The sequence below is a fragment of the Anas acuta genome, chromosome 22 (assembly GCF_963932015.1).
Source record: "Anas acuta chromosome 22, bAnaAcu1.1, whole genome shotgun sequence".
NCBI lineage: Eukaryota > Metazoa > Chordata > Aves > Anseriformes > Anatidae > Anas > Anas acuta.
In genome coordinates, this window is record NC_089000.1 from 7,940,285 (window position 1) to 7,961,511 (window position 21,227).

Here is a 21,227-nt window from a genome sequence, read left to right on the forward strand (position 1 = left end):
AACCTAAATCCTTACCTCATGAATTAAAGAACTCTTGTCTCCATTATCAGTAGTAAAAATGTTATCCTCAGTCTGCAAGAAAACATAAAGGTATTACAAGGATGCATAGTACACTAGCTCAGGTAGCATTTATACAAACAAGAAGCTTTTTCAGAAGTGTTATTCAAGAGTTGAGAATAAGAATCTGTTCAATACAGAAGAGCAAGTCAAAACTGAAATGAGAAATTGAGAAATGAAAGATGAGAAAGACAAAAGGACTTAGAAATGTGTATTATTTGTCATACAAGTAAGTACTCAGAGCAGGCATGTTTGTAGTAAACAGACTCTTATTTGTAGTCCAAAGTGGAAAACAGAGGAACTGGGTGAGGGGAATAGGATAGCATTTAGGATGAATACAAGAGCTGGGAATCGATGTGGTAGAAGACAGGAAGACAATACAAAGATGTGAATTCACAATTGTCATCACACAGGATAAACCTTGAAAAATGCTTTAGTAACTATGGGCAGCATAATCTGAGCAGAGAAACCATGTCAATGGCGATTTGGAATTTGGTCCAATATCCTTGACAGTGCCATACAAGGACAGCACCAGGCATATCACATGTCTGAAATGTGCATTATTTGGTATCTCTTCACTGTCAAACACAGCCGACTTGTCAGCACTCAACTGGAGAATTTCTGTTCTTTTCATTTATCACTGCCCACAATGATCTCAGTCAAGAGCTGTTTGTAAGGGGCCACGGACACGGTCTGCCTTTTGTTTTCCATACAGCATAGCTGAATGCTGTTCTTGTGGGCAATAGGTTCACTTCCATAAGTTGCTGTATATTCCTATAAAAGAGAATGGTCTCTAGCCTACAAAATGTTGCTGGCATCTCTCTGGAGCCTTTGTGTCTTTCTTGACATTATTTTTCTTAGTCGAAATAAGATATTTTAAACTGAAGAGTGTATATGTTGCTTTTTGCTATGAAGAGAAGCACAGTTTCTTTGGGACAGCCATGACATTTGCACGTGGTGCAAGAGAGCTCTCCTGTTCCTGGCCTGCCCCTCATGTCCACAAGTAATTTCCACCTGCACTCTGCCAGGCAATTCCCTGCAAGCTGGGCAGCAAGAACAAGGATGAGGTGAAGAAATAGCAGTAGGGGAAAGTAGCACATGGTTAATCTATAGGCTAGGCAGGTATGCATTGTGTGCTGCTACATGAAAAACAAGCTCCCTGTGCTTGGAAACAGCTCTGTGTACTTCAAGCAAAAAGAAAAAGAGATCACAAACTGGCCAATCCCCAACAAAACAGTACACATACCTGGTTTTGCACCATTCTAAAGAGCAGTCTGTATATTCTCTTGAAGTCAAAAAGAAGCAGCCTTTTTATTGACTGTACTTTTGTCTGAACTGCAGCTCTTCTCCCACTCTTGGTTTTCTCAGAATAACTCATGTTCCAGACTGCAGTGAAGTATAAATACTGAATGTGCTTGTAAATAAGTGACTTTAAGTATCAGAAGGCATCTGGGCACGTTACCAGGGAGCTCCACATGGGTTAATTTTCTTGACTTCTCAATGCTGTGCTTGCACAGTGAGCTGCAAGCGAGCTGTTTTGCAGCATTGACATACCCTTAGGAATGAAAGCCATCCATTTTCTGGGTGCAATGTATTTCCTAATCAGCAGCACTAATGTCTTGAAATTAAAATAATTAGAGAGCTAAAATAGTGTTGGACCTCATCAGTTCTCAGATGAGAAAACAGCCTTCAAGGGAGACTGCAGAGATTATTGATAATGATGCTGTTTTAACAGGTGATACTCTTTCCCCCAAAGTTAGAAAGTGCCCTAAAATATTTGTGGGATATGTAACATAACTGAGTGGTGTTAAAAGCTGCTGCCTTCTGCCCCCAAAGTGACAAAACTATCAGCAATGGGAGAAATGAATCCTCAGGTTTATAAAGCACAGGATCTTCTTTTGGGAGGAAAAAAAAATCCATGGTGAAATGCAATGCTCGTTTTTGATCTTTTTTTTTTTTTCTTTTTCTCTTTTCTTTTTTTTTTTTTTTTTTCTTTTTGTATTCTATTTCCATGTCTACTATTTCTCATCTAACTGGTTAGTGAGCTATTTATCTGTCTGGCTGTAGACCTCTCTGCAGGGTACCAAGCACCCAGAATCCTCCTTCCAGCACTGACCTTCCTGAAGGGGCTGTGGGTGGTTTGCTGGGATGCTTTGGATCCGAACCTCATGAGACAAGTAAGAGACAGCAAGCAGAAGCTTTCATGTGTCTCCCAGCTGCCTTCCTATCTGAGGCGAGATTTGATTTCATTCCTGAAAGGTCCTTTTGTTTTCAGTAAGGCCTGTGAAATAGTTACTTGCTGAGTGACAGTGAATGGAAGGGCAGCTGGGCAAGCAGGGATGGTTCTCCCTGCACAACTCACAGCTGTGCACTGGGATGGCAGATGTGAGGATTTAGCACCCCCTTTCCCCCCAGGACAGACTGCAGGAAGCTGTTGTCAGCCTACATGAGACCTTGCACAGCAAATACCTTTCCAGATCTGAATAACCTCCACCTTCTCAACGAGAGTTGTGCTCTTTTATATATTTTATTCTCAGAAATGTCAGAGTTTTAATCCAGTTTATTGACTGAAAGCTTTCTAGCATTTATTAGTTTGTCTGTAGTTGTTCAAGTGACTAATTCTTTGCCCTGTCTATTGGGAGATTATTTTACTGTCTTCAGCTACATTGCTCCTAGTAGTCATGCTGAGATTTCATATTTCTTTCTTTCATTTTGTTGCTCCTTAATGCATCCTGTTAGATCTTCGCTGAGCAATACTCTGCTTTTTTTTTTCTTTCTTTCTTTTTTTTTTTTTTACACACTTATTAGCTTTATATCTTACTGCTTCTTTTCACATCCCTCACATTATTTATTGGTCGACTGAATAATGAGTCAAAAATTAGTCTTGGACTTCCTCAGAGTTGGACTAAGTAGTGGGAGGGTAAATGTGCTAATCCACAAAGCAAAAGAGCTTCAGATATCACTCAAAACTCCTACAACAAATAAAGAATAAATTTTAAGGAAACAGTTCAAGTTTTCAGAATCATAAATTAGTCACAAATTAGAGACAGACAAGATAGAAACAGAGGAGAGACCAAAATGTATTTCACATTTGTTTTGGAAATGAACAAAGTAGTAGACAGCTGAGAGCTTCTTTAAGTTGCACTTCGTATTTTTCTGGAGATGGAGTTTGTGGGAAAACAAGAGATAAAAATTGAGCAGCTGCTAATGTTGACGAAGGGCCTTTTGTCATGATCATCGTGTTATACCCTATTGAGAGATCTTGTGTTAGAAAAAAGCAGGAGTGGAAATTACAGTGCACATTACAGAGCAGTCTTTCTGTTGTCCCCCAGCAAATGGACATATCTCACACAATGTGTGGCTTAAGAACGTAACACCTCCTCCCAGTCCTACTAGGACAGAAAATTTCCTCCTCCTAAGCAGAGAATTACAAGAGGATGTCAGTAACAGAAACTCAGGGTGCTCCTTAGAGCACTGTGCAGATTTGCTAGCGTACAGCTTCTGTCCCAAACACGCTCATAAGTCATGATGGGTAGCTGTTTCAACAGGTTTTGTGGGTAAAATTGGATTCAGGTTAAGGATGACATGGCAACAAGCATTGGAGTCAGATGGTAGCTGTTTCTGGAATTACTATAGGGTCTTTGTACAGAATGGGAGAGAGGACACAACATATTTGCTGTGTTTTAAATTTAGCATAGAAGTAAGCCTACAAAGTGGCAATGATTCTGAGATATTCATGTGCTATGAACATTAGAGGACAGATTAACAGGACTGCAGCTAATGGTACTGAAGGAGCAGGAACCAGGAATGTTCTGATTTTCACCAGTGCTTATAAATTAGAACGGGACTGGAAAGTGTAAAAGGGATGAGCAGAGCTGGAAGAAATCCATGAATGAGAGGACTTTCTGTTCTTGCAAATTTTCTACATGTTTTCTAATATGAACCCAGGGCATATCTAAATAATATTAGCAGCAGTGATAGTTAACAGATTGACACCTAAACTCCTCCTTTACTCTAATGAAATATGCATAAGCCACAACAACAAATACAATGTAGCATACCAATGTATGTAAATGGAATAGGTCCTGAATAAACTCAACAATGGGTCTTTCTTTATCCTACATTTTCTGTAGAACCAGTTCTGCCCAACGTCCGCATACAGTCCTTTCATTAAACGGGGAGTTTAGCTATTCCTAGGCTATGCTTTGGGAAGTCAAGGATGTAACAGGTATGTGTGAACTTGATTCTAGGACTTCTTAACCTATAAGGAAAATATCTCACTATCTGCCATTTCCAGTGGACCCCTTTCTAACCCAGCCAGTCATTATTAAACCATTATTAAAAATGCTTTCCATTATGTAGGGTTGAGAGCCATTATCCATTCACTCAGTAGCACACAGATCGTGCAAGCCACTGGCAAGACTTCTGAGAAGTAGCTGTGTAGTATAACTGCACAAGAGCATCATTCCAAATTCAGCCCATCCACTGCATTTCCTTTGTGATTCTTGTAGTCAGAATGAAAGGCTGTTACTTCTCCTGCATGCAAGTAAAGGACAAAAATTTGTGATGAAGTAGGAAATGAGTACTGTCAGGAGTTACCTTAGTCCCTGAACATTGTGCCATGCAGTCTCTACATTGCAGTTTCAGTAGCTCATTCTGGAAGAACACTGGAGCAGCCAGTGTGAGGGAAGTGGAGGAAACACTTCACCCTCCTCCATCCCATGCCATCAGTGCCAGACCTGCCAAAGCACTTTTTTTTTTTTTTTTTTTTTTTTTTTTTTTTTTTTTTTCCTCTGGGGCTCACAGAACTTGAACGGACAGGGCCAGTTACTGCAGTTGACCGACTGCCTACAGGAGCTTCCCAGTTCAGCCACCACACCACTTTTTCGGGCCGTAAATAGGGGTGCAGTCCCAGACTGTAACCAGCCACAAGCTCCATAATAGAAAGAGGAAGAGAACCTTAAATAAAGTGTGGAGGTCATTGCGGAGGCAGAGGCAGATCTTGGAACCTCTTGACGCTGCATCCTGCTGTGGGCAGAGCTTTCTGTTTGTGTTGTTCATGTTTGTGTTGTTCATGTTCTGTAGCACCTGGGCAGCAGAATGCTGATTCTCTGTGCTTTTCTAATATGCTCTGTGGTCCACACTCTGCCCTAACTGCTAAACAATAGAACCTCCTATGATTTCCGAGGCAAATCTATTATCTAGTACACTGTCTGAGCTTATCTACTAAGAAGAAAAACAAGGCTGGTACACAAGATGAGGTGATTACAACAATAAGTTAAGTGTGGGGCTCACAGTGGAAAGATCATCGAATCTTTCTTTCCTTTGCTGGCGTGTTCTTATATGCCAGCAATAGGATATTTGAGAAATGCTCTAAAGCAAAAAGCTCCAGCTGCTCTCTCCTAGACAGAGGGATGCTCCAGAAATACAGCCAGTGGGTGGCCCAGATTCTGTCACTTTTGATACTGATGTTTTCAAGTGAGCAGGCTATGGCTAGCACCTGCTGTGGTGACTCACATATTGCTAGGTGTATAAAGACACCACAAATGGCAAGCAACAGTCTCTAGACCTTGGGGGTTCAGGGAGAACTGGTAGGAGCAGCACAAGCTGTCATTTGGCTTGGATTGGGAACAATTGTGTTTTCTGAAAGCTGGTCTTAGTTTTATAGGGAGGGAGTTCCTGTTGGGAACGAATGTCATTTGCATACTGCTTTATCCAGGCCATCAACAGCCCACGGTTATTTGAAATCTATAAATAAAAGAGGACAAAAGCAGCTACCTGCATGGAGTCTGTAAAGTGCTTTTAGGAAAGAGACTAATTTGGCCTCTAGGCAGCCAGACCTAACATCAGTATTCATCACCCCATCCCTTCATCACCCCAAAGCCCTGGAGACAAATCATCTTTGGATGCACTGCCATGGTCCCAGGCGAGAGAGTTCTTGTAATCAGGGGTTTTAGGAGGCTGAAATTTCATCAGGGCCAGACCTAGCTGTTCTTTTGAACCCAAATCTGAACGGTTTCCAGCAGTCTGTTATCTCCCTTTCTGGGCCCAAATAGCTGATGCGTTCATGGAGGTAGGGTGTAGAAAAAACATCCATCAGAAAGCACAAACACCTTAATGTGGACGGCTCTACATGCCCACACACATGCAAACACCCTAAAATCTTCTATGTAAAACTTCATGCAGTTGCAATGCTGTTTTTGCCCGGATGAAAACAAGCTGATATCTGCAAATGAACACACACCAGTACACCCAGCACTGTATAAACACATACCTGATTCCAGACTCTCAGTCCACATTCACATTTGCTTCCTGCAAAGCCACCTCCAGCACACAAATAACCAAATCTCAAGCTGACACTCAAATGTATGTGCTTATGCCAATGAAAATACTTCCACAAATAAGCTATACGGTTATGTCCATACATTGCAATAAAAATGCTCTGAAGCATATTTACACATACTGCATGCAGGAACAAAAAAACACACAAGCAGTGCATATGTATACACACACACACAAAAGACAGGAATCACTCAGCAGCTATAGTGTTTATGCTGGCAGGAGAATGTCAGTCACTGAGCAGCCTGCCTCCAAACAGATGTTTGATTGTTTTTGGGCTGCGGTTTAATTGTTGGATAGTGTTCCAGCACTCAGAGGGGATCGAAAATACTCCAGGTCTGCAGCTGCAGCAAATGCCAGCCTTAAAACAAGGCGGATTCTGAAATCATTGCTCGGGGGGAAACTGCTTGCGCAGGAAACCTTAGCCAAGTTCTGCATTAATACTACTTTGAAGTCAGAAAATTAATCTCTGCCGTTTAAAAAAGTCCTGTTTTTTCAGGGCCTTTGTGAGTTTATCTAAGACAAGCCAATTCCTTCCGGGCAACTGTGACAGTTTATTGACTTGCCCAGGCTTAGAGACTTTATTGGGTCTCTCTTCATTTTCCAGAAAATCTTTCCTGGAATCTGTCCTGCACTTCAAGGCTCCTGGTGGAAGTAAGAAGCAGCTCACTAGCCAGTCTCTTCGTTGCTTGTCAGTTTGCACTTCATTAATACACCTAGTCAAAATAATTGACCTTTGTCAAGAAGAATGGGTATCACAAGAATTTCCCTCTCCACTCCAGCCACACAGAGTGGCACTCTTGTGCACGTCGTTGGAGGTGTTGCTGGGAGTTGAAGGTTGGTGGTAGATGAAGGAGTGTATGGGATACACGATCCATGTTTAGCTTAGCTCTGTGGGAAGAAGGAAGCAGTAGGGAGTGTGTTGGCGTTCTTGTGAGGCCTAGAAATGGGAAACGGTGAGAACCTGAATGAGGGGGCATGGAAATATGCAGAGGATCCCCTGAAGAAAACTTGATTGAGGATAATCAAAATCACAAATAGTGAGTGTTTGAGCCACCATTTAGGATTCATTTAAAAAGATAATTGCATCACTGACTCTCTTGACTCATAATATTCCCTGGAAACAGTTCCTCTGAAGTGGACAGGACAGTGTTGGGCCTGTTGTGAGGTTTATGGCATCCCTGATCCTGTTAGCTGCTGCAAGAAAAGCAGATGGGATCTGTATCCAAGAAGTGCTCAATGTCTTGCAAGGAGCTTGCAATTCACCATGCTATGTAAGACCTGTTATCTACAATGTAAATGTGAACAGTGACTGGAATCCTTTGGGATGAAAAAAACTGAATACTTGCGATGTCTTGTGACTACTGTAAATTAATCCTTCGTTATTTTTTTAGAAGCAATGTAGAACTAACTTTTTCCCTATACTTTTGAAATTGAGGGATATTTCCTACTAGGCTACAGAGAACAAGTCTAGGCCCAAGCTCAGAAACCAGCTTTCCTAGATTCACCTGGTGTTAAACAGTAGATACAGTGGGCAGGTAGTAAGTAATTCCTTTCCTTCTTTAATCCAATCACGGAACATGCATACAAAAAATATTCTGAAAAGACAGTCAAGAAAAGAGCTGAGAGCTTTTCTGCAGGCTCTGTCTCTTTCGCAATAATCCATGTGGATTCCCTCAGTGTCCGATGCAGCACTACCTTGACAACTCCAACTCAAAATCTGTGGATTTAATAGGTGTCAGGAGCAAGGACTGGACCAATGAGCTCACTTAATGGTCCATCAAAGCACAGCATGACATCATGGAAGTTGCTTGGTCAGCCCTAGCTTAGGTCAGCCTCAGCACAGCTGTCTCAGCTAGATTCTCCATTGCAGACTTCCTCAGCTCTGCATTTTGGGCCCTGTTTGGTTTTTCTCACTGACGTTTTTCCATTTCCACTCCCCTCCGTTCCCTGGAAAAAAAGGAACCACGATAGTTCCAAGATGTGTTCCAGTTTCAGTGAGCTCCCCCTCCTGCTGCACTGACCTGTCCAGATGGTGTTCCTTTCAGCTCACACGTACTAGTCACAAGGCTGAAGCTTTAAAGGTAACGAATCTGAAGCTTAGCCCCATTAAAAATCTATCTTGTGCAGTTTGGGGGATAGTTACAATCAGTGGTGGGCCTGCTTCAGAACCATGTTGTTTTCCTGCTGGATTTCTACTGTAGTTTGTTTTCTTTCTGTAGATTAGATGATAATTTTCTAATATCTTCAGGGGCAAAAATAATTTTCTTGTAGTATTTATGCACACTATCAAACACAGTGGTATATTCACCTCCAGACTACAGTAGAATGCAAAATAAATACGGTCTGTTTTATCTCTTTTCACTTCCTCCAACAGTCTGTCCAGGTCTTGTGACTCTCCTGAGTCGTCTTCCTGACCTGGGTGTAAATCTCCCTTACACAGCACCGTTCTCTTTCCTTTCCAGCAGCTTCTAGGTTAGGTTACTGAGTGTCTTCCTATTAGCAGCCATTTGCTGCCTAACATCAATTTCAAATTTTCATCAGAATGCTAAAGGTTCCTTGCTTGTTTCTTTCTCCTCTTTTCCTTGTTGTGTTAATTCTTCTCTGCCTTTCTGAAACCCTTTTGGAAGTACACTACCATGCTATTTAAAAGTCTGCTAAATCATACTCCTCTAACAGCCCAATCTATGTGAATCTTCTTCTCTCACAAAGAAGAACAACTTCACAACTATACTAATCGACAAAAAATATTTCCCTGACTTAGTTTGTATGAGAAAGGCTACCCTGGAACCACTCCAGTTCAGACAACAGGCTTCCTGGACCAGAGACTACATTTTTCTTCTCTTCACTGCATTGTGTTGAACAGAACCCTTAAGAGAGTATTAATGTGAAGCAAAATGAAGTTTTGATTCAGGTGATGTTGGATAGGTTTTGATCCAAGCTGAGTTCTACTCCTCCTGTGCAAATGCTCAGCACTGGAGGTTGCTTCATTCTCAAAGCGAGAGTCTTGTATGAATGGAAAGATACGTAAGCAAAAAAACTCTGATGCACCCCAGTTTTCTGTGGTGTAACTCAAAGCACACTTGTGCACAGACAGCAGTGGCTTACACTTACTTCAGACCATGACTAAGCCTTTTAATAAGGGCAATTATGTAGGTAGATGCAACTGCCAAAGAAGGATATAAAGTGACAAAGGTATAAAACCAAACACACTAACACAGTCATCTCAGCGGCCTTCCTGGAACCCTTATGTAATGCAGAGGTGGAAAGGCAGAGGAAAGATAAGCGGTAACCAGGTAGAGTTAGTTAGCTGCAGGTAACAACAGATACTTCCAAGCTTCATCATCCTATTGTGCAGGAGAGCCAAAAGCTACAATCCAGGAAGCTAGTTTCCCACTTCTTTTTAAAATTACCATTAATAGTTTAATGGTGCCAAAACCCAGCAACAGATAAAACTCCAAATGGAAAATACCTGGCATAAGAAGAATAATTTATTAACTGCTTTGTCCGTTTTCTGAAAGGCAGCTTGAAAACAAAAAGGAGTAGTGGAGAAAAGGCTAATCCTACTGTGTTGTCCTTCCTTGTGGGTAGAACCAAATGATTCCCTGAGCTAGGACTCCAGCAGGACAGAAGTCAAGTGGGACTCAGCCCTGTGGTCAGTATGTTTAGTAATCACCTGGAAGAATATTTTCAGTTCCTCGGTGGCTTTTCAGTAGACAATGCCCAAATAGTTTATAATAAAAGCCAAGTATCTAGGTAAATAGTTGGACAGGTTAAGTTCAATTGGTCTACAAAGGAGAGATTCTCTTCCTCTCCTGCTCCTCCAGGGGAGAACCAGGTGGAAGGAGCCCAGCCTGTGTTCAGAAGTTTGCTTAGGTTCCCAATCTGTCACTTGTGACAAACTTTGAAGGCCTGTCTAATTAGGAAAATTGAAGGAGTCGGTGCAGTTTACCTAATCTGGTTCTATCCCACCCCTTAAACTGAGCTAGAGCTGCTAATCCACAATCCTCACATGGTTCAAGTGTTGGCTTTTGTTTATTTAAACAAGTTCAATTGAACTACAACTCCTGAATAAAACACCTTTTTCCTAGTCTAGACAAAACCTAAGGGCTTTAAAAAACAAGCACAAAAGGATGGAGGTAAGGCAGGACCAAGCTGAGCCCGGCTAGCTGTGATTCAGGCAGTTACTCTTCTTCCAACTGCCTCTCACAGAGCATGCTTTAAGAATAATAATGAAAAAAGTCAAGCAGCATATGTGAGAATTGTGCTCCTTGCCTTTTCATGTGGTTGATTGTTTTGTTAAGCCAATCTTTCAAAGGAAAGGAAAAATAGGAACTGCATTCTTTCCTCCACAAACTCCCTACAGGTAGTTTTCCAGGGGCACACATGTTTTTCAATTATTTCTAATCCTGGACTTGTTTTACTCTCTGCGAAGCCATTTCAAACACGATTCCCCACATAACCACTTCTTTGGGCCAGGATATTTCTCCCCCTCCCACTTTCTCCCTCCCTCCCTCCCTCCTCTCCACTACCTAGTTCAGCCGTGCAGCACTGTTCCTTCAAAGTTTTCTTGAGGGAGTATCCTGCATCCTCTTGCCAAGCGTTGCTCTGCTGTGGTAACATGAAGGAGCATTAATGGGATCTGCCGTTCATGCCAAAGCCTCATCCAGAAGGGAGGTGGTGTGCATGTGCTGGCTGCAGGAGAGCTCGGGGAGGGAAGAGCTGAGTGATTTATGCCTTTTGCTTTGCAGCCCTATCCCAGCCCTTTGAGTTCTTTCCTGTTTGTTTTTCTCCCTCCTGTGGCAGCATTTAGTCATCTCCTCGCAGTGTATCAGGGAGGGGAAGGGAAGGGAAGGGAAGGGAAGGGAAGGGAAGGGAAGGGAAGGGAAGGGAAGGGAAGGGAAGGGAAGGGAAGGGAAGGGAAGGGAAGGGAAGGGAAGGGAAGGGAAGGGAAGGGAAGGGAAGGGAAGGGAAGGGAAGGGAAGGGAAGGGAAGGGAAGGGAAGGGAAGGGAAGGGAAGGGAAGGGAAGGGAAGGGAAGGGAAGGGAAGGGAAGGGAATCTCCAGGAAGACATAGCATTCTTCCCAAAGTGGGTTATACAAATTACAGTTTAAGCAGATCAAACCCATAGATCTGGGCTTCTGAGACTGGTGCTTACAAGAAATGCTGCTGTAAGGGAAGGGATGCAAGCAGAGCTACTTCGTCATAGGTTTTTCAGAAAATACAGTGTCAGCACATAGAATTCTGTACTCCTTTGAGACGTTTCCTTTGTTTTATTTGAAATTGACTTGAGACGAACTAGTGATGGGCAGAAATTTGGAGAACTGGATGTACGCTGTAAAGAGAAGTGAAGGCATGAAGTAAGCTTGGAACGAAACAGGGATTAAAGCAGGCATTCATCCTGTCTTTAAATAATCACAACCACCCAGGAACGGGTGCTATGTGCAGTTGTTACTGGTAGTGACTTCTGCCAATAATATTAGGTCATATTCCTACTGTAATGTAGGGTCTGATCCAACTTCTCCTGATATAAAGAATCCCCTTGATACGTTAGTGTCCATGAGCAGAGGATTTCATCTGAACCTAACAAAAAAGAAGTACAGATTCTGCTGGGGCTAAGTTTCCAGTCACCTTTCGCCAACTCTGCTTATGCCAGCAATGTCCGTCCCCCCCATACACCGAGCATCCATGATGGCTCAGACTTGCTTTAGAGCTACGTAAGGAGAATGCAGTCTTTAGGGGAGACTAATAAAAATTTTTTACAAAATAAACGAGAAATGTTCTCGCTGATCTAAGATATAATTAAATGTGTTTGTATTGATACAAACATTCTGTCAGATTTAAATGAATATAAATGGTTGTTCAAAAATAAAGGAATTTTTTTAAGAGCATAGTCTGCTCTAATGGGATCTAATAACTCTTAATAGTCCTCCATAAAAGTAATAGTGTACTTAAATCTCCACTTGGCAATAATCCGGGGCAGAAAAAAGTGCATTTTAAAAATGGGAACAGCTCAAGGCTGCATGTTCCCAGCCAGCAACAACAAGCTGAAACAATACAAGGAATCCAGATAATGAAGCACATATGTCTTTCCAGTACCATGCGAGTCAACAGCTTCCTCATTTACGCAATCAGAAGGGGAAAAACAGTCCCCCATTAATCCCAGCACCTGAGGTGAAGGGGTGAGGACTGCAAAACTAAGTCAGCCCTCATATCTGCATCGAATAAGATTTATAGGAGGGAATTCGCTTTGTGCTCTGACTTCTTTTTTCTCTCTCCATCCCCTCTCTCTCTCTGTGGCAGATGCATTTTCAAATCCAGGGATGCTGGGAAAGCAGATTAAAGCCAGCCCCATAGGTTTATGTAGGCTGAATGAGCACGTGGCAGGACACCAGGCATGAAGCACAGGGCCTGATTTGTGAAAGAGTGCAGAAGTGTATATATAAAGTTTAAAAAGGGGTAACTTTGGCCACAGACTGTAGCAGTGCTTCTCAGAAGAGAAGAGGCTGCCGTGTCCCTGACTGAAGCCCCCGAGGCCTCTGTTCACACGGCAAACATCCCGGCTGGCACTGCTGGCCCCGAGGCCTCCGTGGCAGCAATTGCTGAGCTGTGCCTAGAAAGCAGAAGGAACAGGGCTCAGTGAGTCTTTCACATAATTTCTTTGAAGTAACTCCTTCCAGGAGATACCTCGAGGTATTGGTAGTGCCAAGTACAGGGCTCAGACCTCTGGGCTCATGGCTGCAGACTATCGCCGCTGCGGCGTGCTATATTGCACCAATGTGGAGGTTTGAACCTTGCCTGCTGTTGCATTTTCATTTCCTAGCTGCCTGTCATGCTGCATGTTACCTTTTAAAACCCTGGATGTAAGAGGGAGGGGGAAAAAAAAAAGAGAGAGAGAGAGAGAGAGAGAGAGAGAGAGAGAGAGAGAAATTGCTATTTCTTTTCAAGATGTATTTGAATGAAAACCAGCACATTTTGCTTTTTGCATTTTAAAGTCATCTTTCATCTGTACTCAGCTGAAAGCACAGCCAGATCTACTAGTCTAAGACAAAAGTGTGGCAACTCATGGTAGTATATTTAGGAAAATGAATTCCGTTTGAATTCAGAGTGATTTTTTTTTTCATACTGGGAGTAAGAATTCCCCCCGGACTGACTAATAGCAGAACCCATTATCTGCAAAGGCCAAAGGGGAAATAGACAAGTGAATGATTTGGCTCTGAAATGAGGTGAACTAATTTGGAGAGGAATGAGTATTTCTGAGCATCTGGTGGCTGGCCTGCCTAAGATAGCAAGGATAAACTGCATGGAAAAATGAGTATTTGGCGTGCTTGAAAGTAGGCAGCAATGGCCCCAGAAGTCCCTAGGGATCTGGAGCTTACAGAAATGATCTGCATTACCAAAGATTTTTTTATTTATTTTGTTGTTTGACTAAACTCTTCTTCCCTACCCAAATGTGTTCGTAGGACTGTTCAAAGTAGCGGTGAACAAAGACTATTTAGGCGCTTAGTCACAGATGTTTCCTCCGTTTGTGTGATCTACGTGAGGCAGATATTGCTCCACGATATGTTATCTCAGAGATTAATGACGGACAAGTTTCAAAAGGTTTGAAATTTGCAAATAATTGATTTGGAGGAACTCCCACAACAGTGAAGCATCTTTGGATCTTATCAAAACTCTCTGTTCCCAGTGGATCTGTACCAACAGCCACAGAAGACTGAAACAACAAAGGGAGCCCCCAGCCCCCTGCCAGAGCAGAAGGGATACAAGTTTGTCAAGCACATAAAGAAAAGGAAAACACTTCCATCACTACATGGAGAGAAACTGCTTTAAAGAATTAGTTCTGGAGGAGCATGTGCTCATTTTCAAGAATCAATTTGGTTCTGATTTTATGAATAAGAAATCACAACGGAATCTTTTAAACATTATCATTTTATTACCTGGAGTTGGCTTGGATGACTACTTGATTTTTCTGGTTAATGAGCATTTTAAAAAAGTCAGGAAAAATCTCTCTTCTCTGTTGAGAAAATACAAGGAAAATGAGTTTTTTTAATTTGTTTCAATACTTTTTTTTTTTTTTTTTTTTAATCGAAAAACCTGCTTATGGAAACTAACATCGTTTTGTTGTGGTATTTTTAACCAGTTGTTTTAAAGTAAGTATCTCCAATACACCTGCTGAAGTAACTTTAAGACCGTTTCAGAATACCTGGGAATAAAGTACATCTGAAAGGAACAAAACCATATTAAAAGTGAAGTTTACATATTGACAAGTGCATAAACAAATGAACTGTGCATGATTCTTGCATACTTTTAATCAGTAAATGCTTTGCAGGGTGGACAAGGAAGATGCTCTTTTAGTCTACTTCTGTATCAGGCTTTAGCCTGAGCGTCCTTGCAAAGGAAACTTGAGAATTTGGCAACACTTTCTCATCTTGCATTTTGGCAGATCTTGCTTTTGAAGCCTTTCAGAAGAGATCTCTCCAAAAGTGGGAAATGATTTCCCTCTGTTCTCTGAAAGTACCTGCAGCCTCCCCACTGCTGTCCCCTCACCCCAGTTAGAGGAGATGCTCTCAGGATAGGGTGAGCACAGAGCTCTCCGCTTCTGTGGGGCTGTACAGCAGCTGAGTTGATGACACTTGACACAAAGTCGTTTTGTGATGACTCAAGGACAAGTTGAGAGAGAATTAAGAATAATATTGTGGAGGGGCTCAGCTTCTGTTACCGTTAAGAGGGGAGTTATAGGAATGAAGCCACAGCAGCATTCAGATGGTTACTTCTGAACAGATTGGTGAGAATATTTCTTCCAATTCTTTGCAACTCTCCATACTCTGACCTATTATTTAGAGTATGTGCTAAATTCCACTATGAAGATGAGGGCAATTTCTCAAATAACACCTGGATATTCAGCCTTTGTGTTCATGGGAATTATTCCTTGCAGAGCTTCAAAGTAGATGTCTGGGCTTGAACAAGGTGGTAAAATTATAACAGCAGGAACTCTCCCAGAGGAATCTTTTAGAGAGGTCCCTTGAATTAACAAGGATGAGGACACAGAGGCTGCTAATTAGTTATACTGAAATGTTCTTCCTACATATTTTCGTTTTCAGAAAAGCAATAGAGTGGAATTATGAAATGTGTAGCCTTGGTTGCTAGAATCAGCTGCCTTCTTTCTGAAAGCATTTTGTGAGAGAAGGGTTGAAGAACATGAGAAATAACAGGCTTTGCTCTGGGAGTGTTAATTGCCATTTCTCATTTGTTGCTATTCTCCTGCTAAATCAGCTTGCATACATAAAATCATAAAATACACAATTTCAAAAGTTGTTGCCATTAACTTTTGTTTTTGTGGAGGTAGCTAAATGGCAAAAGATAGAATTCTGCGATAACTGTTAGAAGAGAGAAACAAGGCCTTAAAGAGAACAGATATCTTTTATAGACCAGCTATTACAATCAGAAGAGGCAGGCGAGTGGTTTGGTACAAGAGGATAGAGAACTTGGTATTTGTGTAGGCTGGAAGGAGAAAAAATAATTTAAAAAATAAAAAAGAAGGAGAAGAAAAGACCCAGAACAACTTAATGGAGTGATGTAAAGCTGAAATAAACCTTCTGAGGCCAATGAAGGTAGAGCAAAATGGTGATGAGCAGAATGAAGACCACAGCATATTTTACCTCACCTGGCCAATTGCATTCATTATTGCATGTTATTCTTTCCTTCCCACTGAAACAAACCACTTGTCTTGGCCCCTGTGATTACAGATGATGCAGTGCTGTTGCTGCCTCTCAACCCTCCTTTTTTTGCCTCCACTCCCCACTGCTCTCCTGCTGTGTAATTTTCATGGCCTCTGTGCAGTACTGGGTTGCTCTGCTGAAGAGCATTGATGGTGGGGTGCTCTAAGCTATCTTTTTCCCTTCTAGTTCTCAGTTACATTGAAAACTGAACTCTGGAGCCAGAAGAGAAAGTATTGCTGACTGCATGATTGCTTTGTTTTTCTTCTGTCAGAGAAACTATGTGACACCGAGTCTTATCTCAGCCACCTCTCGTCTGCAGCACCAGCATCCACCAGCCCCCATACAACCATTCTTTTTTTTTTTTTAACAGCTAAGGATCAGATTCTCCTGTTCTTTGACCCAGCCTCTAATCAAGCAACCAGCTGAACGACGAAGTGAATCTTTTGTTGTCAGTAAACTTGATTACTAGTGGACCAACAGGAAGAATGAGTTCCATTATTGAAAATACATTTCCAAAGATTAAATGTGTTAGGAAAATGAGTTTGTTTTTGTCAGCTGCTGGCATGAAGGAAAGCACTGTGTAGGAGGACAGGCAATGTCTTTAAAAACTGTTCAGCCTATTTATGGCCACTGTCAAAGTAAGATTAATGATTTTATATCAAAATAATATGCAATTATTAATTTTATCTTTCTAGTTTGGTTAGAAATGTGGTGTCCACTTAGTGTCAAACAAAATCAGAGACAATTTGCAATTATTTATTATTAATCCAGCTTGGAGTTAAATGTTACTACCAATGTATCACCTTTCAGTCTTGAAGCACTTCAATTTTTTACTCTCCTTTTCTTCACAGGTTTCTTTATTTCCTCTAAATTTCACAAATTGAATGTAGATCTGGAGGCTTGTCGTCCTCCATTGTCTCAGAAAGAGACAGGAGGGTTTTAATACCTAGAATCATATTAGAAAATATTGATAAGGAAGATACAATTTGTGTGCTCATGAAAGTTCTCCTAAGCAGGAAAACTGTGTGGGAGTTTTACCACAGACTTCTGTTCAAAAGGTTCAAAATCAAACCCTGAAGAATTGGACCTTAATTTTTTATTAAAATTCATTTCATCTTATATTTTTATTGAAGTTATTGCACTCCGTGGAAGTTAAAGCTAAGGAACAATTACAAGAATTTTTGTTGGATTATAGGTATGGGCCACGTCTGCCTAACGTCTATCACAAGGAGAGCACTCCATCAAGGACTGCTTTTGCATGTAGTCACAATATAAAACAGAATTTCCAGCTGTTCTGTGATTTCTTTGTTCACTTTTGCCTATTTGTGCAAGATATGGTGGAAACACAAGAAGTTAAGCTGAAACTGTGAGAAGATTCTGGCCTGGCTGCTGTCGCCTGTATATCACAGACATTCAGAGTAAAAAATTTAGAGCACTGAAAATTAGTAGCATGTAACTTATAGTCTGCACCAAGTCTGTAACCTTGTTGTACTTACAAAAAGTAATTTCATTTTGATTGCCTATTGAAGAAGTCTGATTATTCTTTAAGAGTCACTTTGGAATGGAGCCTGAAGGTACAATATAAAATAATTGAATTGAGTGTGAAGTTCCAGCTGGTAACCTTGTCAGTAATTTGAACAAAGATCTTGTATCTGTAATTTAGAGTTGTAGATGTGAATATGAAGTGGATTCTACTAATACTTATGGAATTTACCCCCTCCTTTTTCCCCCCACTATTGTAACTTCTGTTCTCACCAACAAGCTCATTTTAATTGAATTAACATACCAGTTGACTGTAGCATACTGGAATTAGAACTGTATGGTTGGCTCAGATTTATTTCATGCTATATCACAGTATGAACTTGAGGAATGATTTCCAGGAGACTAATTATCACATTATACTGAACTGCACCGTAATTACAATAAGTAGAGCAACAGGATTCTTTTTTATCTTTTCCAAGTTATTTGCTGCAATTTTTGAGCCCCTTAGTGAAACTTGAAGGAAAAAAAAAAAAAAAAAAAAAAAAAAGAATCCTAGAGCTGTTGCTAATGTTCTTTAAGAAGTGACAAAAAATACTGCCACCAAGGTCCTAGAGCACAAAACCCAGACCCTTGGTACATGTGAAAGTGGACTTGAGTGTGCTGGTTATTTTAGTTTGGAGAGCTGCTGTCCCTGGGCCAGATTCTGTGATGCTCTGGAGTGAAGGCGCAGCTCCTGATGAATACAGGGCAGGGGACTGACAGTAAAACACTTCAAGTTTGTCTTGCCTGTAATCTTATTTCAGGGGCTCTTCAGCAACTGGTGATGCTGGCCCTTCAGACTGGTCCTCCCAATACCCTCTCACTTTGCAGACGCTGCGTTAAAGCTGGACAAATTGACCTCCAAGGGTTAAGGCAGGAGTTCTTCTGAACCAGACCCCAGAAATGATCTCTCTGTTTTAGCTCTGTGCTATTCTATTTAGGGATTTTATTCTTTTTGTTGTCTGTAGGGAATTAGGACTGTAATCCCTTAGATCTGAGCTGCAATCATTTATATAATTTGTGATTGACCTTCTTCCTGTGCAAATTGTGTCCCCTTCTTTGAGACTTAGTAACCTAAAGCAGAACTTGGGAATGGAGTTTCTCAGACACCTACCTACCCATAGTATTTTATTTCATTTAGGTCATGATATCCTTTGAAAAAGGATGACATGTAAACCAACTGGTATCTTTCATACAGTTCTGGGATGCTGTCAGTGCAGATCCCAGACAAAGGTTGTTTAATTCTTGTAAACAAATTAGTAGTTCACAAAGTAGATTATTCATTGAAAACATCGAAACAGCTCTCTCGTCTTCTGGTAGCAACCAGAATTCTCGTACCTGTGTACTGAAAAAAATCAAGTTGCTGTCTCTCAGAAAGAATTAGTTGGCCTGAAAGTTTACGGAGCAGGTTTCTCCTGGAAGAGATTGCAAACAATACACTTTCCAATATCTGACTGCTGTATTCACAGAACAGCACATTTATCAGTACTACCAGTTAAGAAGTGGAAAAACTGAAGATCATATGCAAGGTCCTCTAGCCAAACAAAGACTCCTTCACCTAGCAGTACTTGTTACAAGTGCCAAGTTGCACTACAAGTAATGGCAACCTGATACATCTGAAAAGAAAACACCACATAAAGAAGCAAGGTATATAAGTTTTACCACATGCAAATCCAAGCAGCTACCTTTTCACATTCTAAATTTTTAATAACCACAATCATGACCTTAATCAGTGAGCAAAATATTGAGGAATTTCAATTTAATGCTATTTGAAATATGAAAGTTGTGCACAATTTTTTTCTTTCACTTAAAATCTGTATTCAGCTAGGTATCGGCTTGTCAATCAATTTCTTCAAATTTAGGACGTACTTCTTTACATTTTTTTTTAAATTATTATTATTGCAGAGGCAGCTTCCTCAGTTAGACAGATCCAGACATGGAAATCAACTTTCTGCAGGCATCAGGATAAATGGTATGTTACTATGGCATTTTGGATGCCTTCTTATTTACTGAGCTTTTTAGCCCTGTATGTTGCTAAGATGCAAGGCTGATGCGCAAAACAACAGGCCATCCTAGTCTTCAGATAAGGTCAAAGTACAAAGGATGTAATTTTCCACACATGGAATGTGTTCTACTTAGACTTGAATTTTTATAGAACTATTAGAAGTAATTGCTTTCCAATCAAAACAGAAGACTAGTTATGAATGAAATCCAATTCACTGCTTTGGTTTAATAACTGGTAAATTTGCCAATTTGAAACATGCTAAAAACACACACATGCATGTGCTTCTATTTTGTACACTCCTTGGCCACCTGCCATGAGCCATAGTTAGTAACACCAACACCTTGATTTACTGTCTCTGAGCAGCTACGTCTCATTTCATGAAACGCTTTAACAAAGTGGTGCCAACCATTCCATGATGCTGTTATACCTCCCTCCTCTTTTGATAGCTCCCTTCTCATGTCCCAGCTGGTATTCCTTGGAGCTTTGCCTTTGGTAAACTGCCATATATTCTTTGCAAATATGCCACAGCTATTCACTTTTCCTTCTACAAATGACTCGCATTAGCTTCTATTGTTGTTGCTTGTCACTGAGAATATAGTTCCTTCAACTCACTAGCTGCTGTTATTTTTCTCTAGCAATTTTCCCTAGCCATTAAGATGCATTTCCTCCCAAATGTTATGAAAATATATATTTTTTTCATTTACTTAAAGTTTGTAATGCTTTTCCCATAGATAAATATCTCCCACAGGAATGACTGGAGAGAATGCGAAAGGTTTTTGTTGTTGTTGTTCTTTTCCATCTGCAGTGCATTTTCTGCCCTTAAATTTATGTGTGTGCATGCCCCCTCTTTCTGAATATATGTGGGAAGTAACTGCTATGGGAAAAAAAGGATTGTCTAATGATACGCACATATGTGTTTGCAGAGAGAAAGGACAGTTTGGGGAATATCTGTAGATAACGCATTGTGGAGAAAGACTTGTCTATGCATATGAGCAGTGGGGGTGTTGGTAAAAAAAAATGCGTGTGTACTCATCAATGCTGATCTGTATTGGCCTGATTCTTATGCCAGTTCATATTTACACCCATATAATCATAGAGGTTTTGATTAATTTATTGTGCTTTGCAATGATACATTTTTTTTATGTCATTTTAAAATTTCAAACACAAGTAGAGAGGTACGTTTAGTAAGCCAGAAGTGTTTATTCGTCGGTATGAGAGGAGAAGCATTCTCACAGGATCCTCATTCAGTTTGGTATAGCATCTATACATTTGGATTCTTACCTGAATTATTTAACCCATTTAAGTGTGCAAAGCTGGAAATCTCACAAAACACAATTCCCATAGACAATTCATAACATTTCTTTTTTATCACAGTCCACAGATATACTGATAAACTCATGTTTCTCAGAGGATTTAAACTTTCTGTTAGCAAACAGATGTAAGAAGGCATATGCCAGCCATTTCAGTGTGAAAAATGAGAGAGCTTGGGTCTGGGTCTACAGATGGATAAAGGATCTTTTTTGCCCAGCTAGTTACCCTTTCTTTGTGGCTGATGATCCTTTTGTGAGTGGTGACAACTTAAGGAG

The 21,227-nt window shown here is 40.8% G+C and overlaps 1 long non-coding RNA gene across 3 annotated transcripts in view; it reads left to right on the top strand.

Annotated features, from left to right (window-relative positions):
• Positions 1 to 19,593: 19,593 nt before the first annotated feature.
• Positions 19,594 to 21,227, top strand: part of LOC137843411 (uncharacterized) — a 77,764-nt gene continuing 76,130 nt past the window's right edge. For all 3 annotated transcript variants that reach the window (XR_011089503.1, XR_011089493.1, XR_011089498.1), the window contains exon 1: positions 19,594 to 19,608. This is a non-coding gene — a long non-coding RNA (uncharacterized lncRNA). The remainder of the gene's footprint in view (positions 19,609 to 21,227) is intronic.